Source organism: Nerophis ophidion, linkage group LG04, assembly GCF_033978795.1.
Source record: "Nerophis ophidion isolate RoL-2023_Sa linkage group LG04, RoL_Noph_v1.0, whole genome shotgun sequence".
In the NCBI taxonomy this organism is placed as follows: Eukaryota; Metazoa; Chordata; class Actinopteri; order Syngnathiformes; family Syngnathidae; genus Nerophis; species Nerophis ophidion.
The window spans coordinates 57,349,890-57,358,628 of NC_084614.1; the positions used below are offsets into that span (position 1 = coordinate 57,349,890).

An 8,739-nucleotide genomic window follows, 5' to 3' on the forward strand; every position below is an offset into this window, starting at 1 on the left:
ATACTAGAATACAAATACAGCGTTGAAACATGCTTTTTGACAACATTTAATCAATGTCTAGTTGTGACGTTGATTTGACCATTGAATCTTTGTCATTTCCCAACCAACATTCTACAATACAAATACAACGTTGAGACATTTATTGAATGTCCTGTTCTGATGTTCATTTGACTATTAAAATTTGGTAATTTCCTAACCAATATACTACAATAAAAATACAACGTTGAAACAACATGCTTTTTGACATGGTTTATTCAATGTCCAGTTGTGACGTTGATTTGACCATTGAATTTTGGTTATTTCCCAACCAATATTGTACAATACAAATACAACCAGCAACCCCCACGACACCGAACGGAACAAGCGGTAGAAAATGGATGGATGGATGGAAATACAACGTTCAACCAACATCTTTTTTGACGTTTATTCAATATCCAGAGCTGACGTTGGTTTGACCATTGAATTTTGGTAATTTCCCAATCAATATTCTATAATACAAATGAAACGTTTGTTCAATGTTGAAAAAAAGTTAAAGTACCAATGATTGTCACACACATGCTAGATGTGGCGAAATTATTCTCTGTATTTGACCCATCACCCTTGATCACCCCCTGGGAGGTGAGGGGAGCAGTGGGCAGGAATCATTTATGGTGATTTAACCCCCAATTCCAACCCTTAATGCTGAGTGCCAAGCGGGGAGGTAATGTGTCCCATTTTTATAGTATTTGGTATGACTCCACTGGGATTTGAACTCACGACCTATCGATCTCAGGGCGGACACTCAAACCACTAGTCTAGTTGTGACGTTGATTTGACCATTGAAATTTGGTCATTTCCCAACCAATGTTCTACAATACAAATACAACGTTGGAACAACATGCTTTTTGACAATGTTTATTCAATTTTGTGACGTTGATTAACCATTGAAATGTGTTCATTTCCCAACCAACAACGTGGATCCAAGGTTGGATCAACGTTATCTCAATTTACAAATACAAATATTTTACAACAAAATTTCAAAATCAGCTTTTAAAAGGCCTACTGAAATGAGATTTTCTTATTCAAACGGGGATAGCAGGTCCATTCTATGTGTGTCATACTTGATAATTTCGCGATATTGCCATATTTTTGCTGAAAGGATTTAGTAGAGAACATCGACGATAAAGTTTGCAACTTTCGGTGCTAAGAGAAATGCCCTGCCTCTACCGGAAGTCGCAGACGATGACGTCACATGTTTGATGGCTCCTCACATATTCACATTGTTTTTAATGGGAGCCTCCAACAGAAAGTGCTATTCGGACCGGGAAAACGACAATTTCCCCATTAATTTGAGCGAGGATGAAAGATTCGTGTGTGAGGATATTGATAGCGACGGACTAGAAAAAAAAATAAATAAAAATAACGCGATTGCATTGGGACGGATTCCAATGTTTTTAGACACATTTACTAGGTTAATTCTGGGAAATCCCTTATGTTTCTATTGTGTTGCTAGTGTTTTAGTGAGTTTAATATTACCTGATAGTCGGAAGGGTGTCTCCACGGGTGTCTTGACGCGCAGTGTCTCAGGGGAGTCGACGGCAGCTATGGACGGCACAAGCTCAGCTTTTCACCGGTAAGGACTGACTTTTTAACCACAATTTTCTCACCGAAACCTGCTGGTTGACATGTGGTCGGGATCCATGTTCTCTTGACCGCACTTTGATCCATAGGAAAGTTTCACCTCCAGGAATTTTAAACAAGGAATAACAGTGTGTTTGTGTGGTTAAAGGCTAAAGCTTCCCAACTCCATCTTTCTACTGTGACTTTTCCAATATTAATTGAACAAATTGCAAAAGATTCAGCAACACAGATGTCCAATAAGCTGTATAATTATGCCGCTAAAGCAGACGACATTTAGCTGTGTGTGTGCGCAGCGCTCATACTTCCTAAAAACCCGTGACGTCTTGCGTACACGTCATCAATACGCGACAATTCGAAGACGAAACTCCCGGGAAATTTAAAATTGTAATTTAGTAAACTAAAAATGTCGTATTGGCATGTGTTGCAATGTTAATATTTCATCATTGATATATAAACTATCAGACTGCGTGGTCGGTAGTAGTGGGTTTCAGTAGGCCTTTAAGAATATGTATGTATAATCAATGTATCAATGTCTTGTGCCTGCTGGTGCATGCTTTTCATTTAACATCTACAAATATTTATTGCAGCTATTCATTTTTTTTTAAATTGGCATTTCGACTTAAAATGCAACTTTTGAAGTAATTAGAGTATAAAAAGTTTGCAAAAAAATAATGTTTACCCTTCATAAAGTTCTAAAGAGCTGACCCGTAAATGATGTTAAAGAACAGGAGCGTTGTTTGCAAGCAAGAACACTGTGCTCCTATCCTTTTGATTGATTGATTGAAACGTGTTTTAGTATATTGCACAGTACAGTACATATTCCGTACAATTGACCACTAAATGATAACACCCCATTAGGTTTTCCCAACTTCTTTTAGTCGGGTTCCACGTTTATCAATTCATGGACCTCCTCAAGAAACACTTAAAAGTGCACCTAAAAGTCCTGCACATTTAGTGTAAGCCCATCTAATCGGTTACAATGTTGAAAAAAGGTCATGATTTAATCTCCTAGTGTGTACATGTCGTGAGTAGCGGCGTGCACATGGCGGTGAGGCAACACGTTGCTTACCTTTGACGAGCAGCACCGCAGCATCAGCGGCTAATTCCCGCTAGCTTCCCCTTGAAAACAACACACGAGCGACGGCTGAAAAAGTCCAAACTACGACCTCGTTTGGCGGGAAGGAAACGAGTAATTCTGTTTTAGCTCACTTGTTTTTTAAACGTGCTCACGCACAGACACGCACGTATATCTTCAAAGTGGCCCCGCCTGCTTCCCGACGTTGTAGTCGTGTAGTTGCCATCGAGCTTACTAGCGCTGCACGAGTAGTAGACTACTATGTTGCCACGTGACCATCCATCCATCCATTTCTACCCTTTGGGGTCGCGAGGGGCGCTGGTGTATGTCTCAGCTACAATTAGGCGGAAGGCGGGATACACCCTGGACAAGTCGCTACCTCATCACAGGCCACGTGACCACAATTTTACTTATATTGTATTTGCGGTAGTAAATTGATGGATGGATGTCTTTACGAGAGCATAAATATTAGGGCTACGAATCTTTGGGTGTCCCGCGATTCGATTAAATATCGATTCTCGGGGTCGCCATTCAACTATGTATCGATTTTTTCGATTCAACGCGAATCTCGATTCAAAAACGATATTTTTCCGATTAAAAACGTTTCTGTATTCATTCAATACATAGGATTTCAGCAGGATCCACCCCAGTCGGCTGACATGCTAGTAGAGTAGGAGATTTAAAAAAAAAAATTTTTTATAATTGTAAAGGACAATGTTTTATCAACTGATTGCAATAATGTAAATTTGTTTTAACTATTAAACGAACCAAAAATATGACTTATTTTATCTTTGTGAAAACATTGGACACAGTGTGTTGTCAAGCTTATGAGATGCGATGCAAGTGTAAGCCACTGTGACACTATTGTTCTTTTTTTTTTTAAATAAATGTCTAATGATAATGCCAATGAGGGATTTTTAATCACTGCTACGCTGAAATTATAACTAATATTGATACTGTTGTTAATATTGTTTTTTGTTTCACTACTTTTGGTTTGTTCTGTGTCGTGTTTGTCTCCTCTCAATTGCTCTGTTTATTGCAGTTCTGAGTGTTGCTGGGTCAGGTTTGGTTTTGGAATTGGATTGCATTGTTATGGTATTGCTGTGTATTGGTTTGTTGGCTTGATTAAAAAAAAAAAAAATCGATTAAAAAAGAAAAAGAGAATCGATTCTGAATCGCACACGGTGAGAATCACGATTCGTATTTGAATCTATTTTTTCCCACACCCTTAATAAATATGTTTTTAGGTTTAATGTTACTCCATTATTGTGCTCATAGTTCATGTATATTATAATACAAAAAAATATATAATAAAAAGCAGCCTGAAAGGATGTCTGATTTTTTGCAGTAAGTGCTGAAAAATAGCAGTGTTTTTCAACCACTGTACCGCGGCACACTATTGCAGTGGTTCTCAGGGGTACTTGAAGGTACACCAAGGGGTACGTGAGATTTTTAAAACATATTCTACAAATAGCAACAATTCGAAAATCCTTAATAAATATATTTATTAAATAATACTTCAACACATTATGAATGTAAGTTCATAAACTGTGAAAAGAAATGCAACAATGCAATATTTAGTGTTGACAGCTCGATTTTTTTTGTGGACTTGATCCATAAATATTGATGTTAAAGATTTATTTTTTTGTGAAGAAATGTTTAGAATTAAGTTCATGAATCCAGATGGATCTCTATTACAATCCCCAAAGAGGGCACTTTAAGTTGATGATTACTTCTATGTGTAGAAATCTTTATTCATAATTGAATGACTTGTTTATTTTTCAATAAGTTTTTTGTTATTTTTTTATATCTTTTTTCCAAATAGTTCAAGAAAGACCACTACAAATGAGCAATATTTTGCACTGTTATAAAATTTAAAAAATCAGAAACTGATGAAATGCTTTATTTTATTTCTTTATCTCTTTTTTTCAACCAAAAATGCTTTGCTCTGATTAAGAGGTATTTGAATTAAAAAAAATGTTCACTGAGGGTACATCACTGAAACAAGGTTGAGAACCACTGATATAGAGCAGTGTTTTTCAACCACTGTGCCGCGACACACTAGTGTACCGTGAGATAGAGCCTGGTGTGCTATGGGGGGTTATGTAATTTCCCCTAAGTGGGTTGAAAATATTTTTTTGCAAACCAGTAATTATAATCCTTAAATGTGCCGTCGTTGGGTGTCTGTACTGTCCAGAGCTCGGCAGAGTAACCATGTATTGATTGATTGAAACTTTTATTAGTAGATTGCACAGTACAGTACATATTCCATACAATTGACCATTAAATGGTAACACCCGAATAAGTTTTTCAACTCGTTTAAGTCAGGGTCCACGTTAATCAATTGTGAAGTGAAGTGAATTATATTTATATAGCGCTTTTCTCAAGTGACTCAAAGCTCTTTACATTGTGAAACCCAATATCTAAGTTACATTTTTAAACCAGTGTGGGTGGCACTGGGAGCAGGTGGGTAAAGTGTCTTGCTCAAGGACACAACGGCAGTGACTAGGATGGTGGAAGTGGGGATCGAACCTGCAACCCTGAAGTTGCTGGCACAGCCATTCTACCAACCGAGCTATACCGCCCCATTCATGGTAGTACTACTACTAGTAGTTCTACTATAGCAATACTCTTCCATACCAGTTGGGGGCAGCAGGCAGCTAATTGTAGATGTTAGGAACGACGAGAATGGTTTGCAGTTAAAAAAAATGTGTCTAATGCTTAAACAAGAAATAAACAAAAGGCGAACGTCGCTAAGAAAAGGCAGTGAAGCTTAGGGAAGGCTATGCAGAACTAAAACTGAACTGGCTGCAAAGTGAACAAAAACAGAATGTTGGACGACAGCAAAGACTTGCAGCGTGTGGAGCAGACGGCGTCCACAAAGTACATCCGTAAATTACATGACAATCAACAACAAAATAGCAGTGCAAGACAAGAACTAAAACACTACACATAGGAACACACCAAAAAACTCCAAATAAGTCTTGGCGTGATGCGACAGGTCGTGACAGTACACCTACTTTGAGACAAAAACTATAGTGAGGCTTGCTTGGTTATGGTTGGAATTCATATCAAACAATTGTGAGAACGACTTTTTATTGTCAATATCGGCTGCTGAGTTTCATTTTTAAATGTTTTCTGCTGGTGGTGTGCCTCAAAATGTTTTTCTATGAAAAAAATGTGCCTTGGCTCAGAAAAGGTTGGAAAACACTAATATAAAAGATCTTTGACTCCCGTGTTTTCAACAGGCATTACCGTCATAAAAGATCTCTTACTAGCGTTTTTAAAGTAGACCCTTGAGGGGGAAAAAAGCAGTCTTCATGTCATGTCATATACAGCAGTGTTTTTCAACCTTTTTTGAGCCAAGACACATTTTTTTCCTTAAAGAAATACGGAGGCACACCGCCGGCAAAAAAGGTTAAAAAATTCATATCCACCCGATTGACGTGCCTTATTTTTTTTGTTTTCGTTTAGTTCCTGTCTTGCACTGTTATTTTGTTGACTCTTCCTGTTTTGTTGGTGTTCTCCTGTAGCAGCTTCACGCCTTCCTTTGAGTGCTATTGTCCGCACCTACTTTGTTTCCGCACGCAATACTATTTAAGTTGTGCGTACACTATCTTTCTTTGTGGGGACATTGTTGATTGTCATGTCATGTATGGATGTCCACATGCTGTAAGTTTTTGCTGTCGTCCAGCATTCTGTTTTTGTTTACTTTGTAGCCAGTTCAGTTTTACTATTGTTTTGCATAGCCATCCCTATGCTTCAGTGCCTTTTCCTAGCCTTTTGCCTTTTGTTAATTTTTGGTTGAAGCGTTACATACTTTTTTACCTGCATTGCTGTTTCTCGCTGTGCTCTGCATATTGGAATCACGACAAAACATCCTCGACGTGTTCCGACTTCTACAAAGCAAAATGAACTACCTGCTGCCACCTACTGATATGGAGTATTACATGGTTACCCTGCCAAGCTCGACACAGCTCAGGCACAACACATTCTTGACCTCATGGTAAACTACCGACCGATGTCTCACCTTCCCTTTATTTAAAAAATCCTCGAAAAAATTGTTGCAGAGCGGCTAAATGAACACTTAGCGTCTAACAATCTATGTGAAACCTTTCAGTCCAGTTTCAGGGCAAATCACTCTACGGAGACAGCCCTCGCATAAATGACTAATGATCTATTGCTAACGATGGATTCTGATGCGTCATCTATGTTGCTGCTCCTCGATCTTAGCGCTGCTTTCGATACCCTTCCATCCATTTTCTACCGCTTATTCCCTCTTGGGGTCGCAGGGGGCGCTGGCGCCTATCTCAGCTACAATCGGGCGGAAGGCGGGGTACACCCTGGACCGTTGATCATATTTCATTATAGCGTATCAAAACACGAATTGGTATGTCAGACTTAGCCCTGTCTTGGTTTAACTCTTATCTTACTGACAGGATGCAGTGCGTCTCCCATAACAATGTGACCTCGGACTACATTAAGGTAACGTGTGGAGTTCCCCAGGGTTCGGTCCTTGGCCCTGCACTCTTCAGCATATACATGCTGCTGCTAGGTGACATCATACGCAAATACGGTGTTAGCTTTCACTGTTATGCTAATGACACCCAACTCTACATGCCCCTAAAGCTGACCAACACGCCGGACTGTAGTCAGCTGGAGGCGTGTCTTAATGAAATTAAACAATGGATGTCCGCCAACTTTTTGCAACTCAACGCCCAAAAAACGGTTACGCTGATTATCGGTCCTACTAGACACCGACCTCTATTTAATAATACAACTTTAACATTTGACAACCATACAATTAAACAAGGCGACTCGGTAAAGAATCTGGGTATTATCTTCGACCCAACTCTCTCCTTTGAGTCACACGTTAAAAGCGTTACTAAAACGTCCTTTTTTCCATCTCCGTAATATCGCTAAAATTCGCTCTATTTTGTCTTTTTGTCCAATAACGACACTTAGATCATGTTCCATGTGTTTGTTACGTCTCGTCTCGATTACTGTAACATTATTTCCGGGTCTCCCCATGTCTCATTAAACAATTACAGTTGGTACAAAATGCGGCTGCTAGACTTTTGACAACAAAAAAGTTTGATCACATTACGCCTGTACTGGCTCACCTGCACTGGCTTCCTGTGCACTTAAGATGTGACTTAAAGGTTTTACTACTTACATATAAAATACTACACGGCTAGCTCCAGCCTATCTTGCCGATTGTATTGTACCATATGTCCCGGCAAGAAATCTTAGTGATTCCCAGAGCCCAAAAAAAGTCTGCGGGCTATAGAGCGTTTTCCCTTCAAGCTCCAGTACTCTGGAATGCCCTCCCGGTAACAGTTCGAGATGCTACCTCAGTAGAAGCATTTAAGTCTCATCTTAAAACTCTATATAGCCTTTAAATAAACCCCCCTTTTAGACCAGATTATCTGCCATTTCTTTTCTTTTTCTCCTATGTCCCCCCCTCCTTTGTGGAGGGGGTCTGGTGGCCATGGATGAAGTAATGGCTGTCCAGAGTCGGGACCCAGGATGGACTGCTCGTCCAAAATCGGGACCCAGGATGGACCGCTCGCCTGTGTATCGGTTGGGGACATCTCTGCGCTGCTGATCCGCCTCCACTTTGGACGGGAGTCTCGCTACTATATTGGATCCACTTTGGTCTGGATTCTTACGGTTATGTTAGATTCACTATGGATTGGACTTTCACGATATCATGTTAGATCCGCTCAACATCCATTGCTTTAGGTCCCCAAGGGGGAAACCGAAATGTGGATGTTGCCCACATATGCGGTCATCTCCAAGGTTTCTCATAGTTATCATTGTCGACGTCCCACTGGGGTGAGTTTTTCCTTGCCCTTATGTGGGCTCTACCGAGGATGTCGTTGTGGTTTGCACAGCCCTTTGAGACACTTGTGATTTAGGGCTATATAAATAAACATTGATTGATTGATATTATAATTATAGATTTGCCCAAATTTTTTTTAGGACCAATTAGGTAATTTCCCACAGCACACCAGACGATGTCATGGCACACTAGTGTGCTG

The 8,739-nt window shown here is 39.7% G+C and overlaps 1 protein-coding gene across 1 annotated transcript in view; it reads right to left on the bottom strand.

The window, feature by feature from the left end:
- Positions 1-2,954, bottom strand: part of slc7a1a (solute carrier family 7 member 1a) — a 52,158-nt gene extending 49,204 nt beyond the window's left edge. The window contains exon 1 of the mRNA XM_061898577.1: positions 2,690-2,954. The gene's annotated coding sequence lies outside the window, so the exon portion shown is untranslated. The remainder of the gene's footprint in view (positions 1-2,689) is intronic.
- Positions 2,955-8,739: the final 5,785 nt, after the last annotated feature.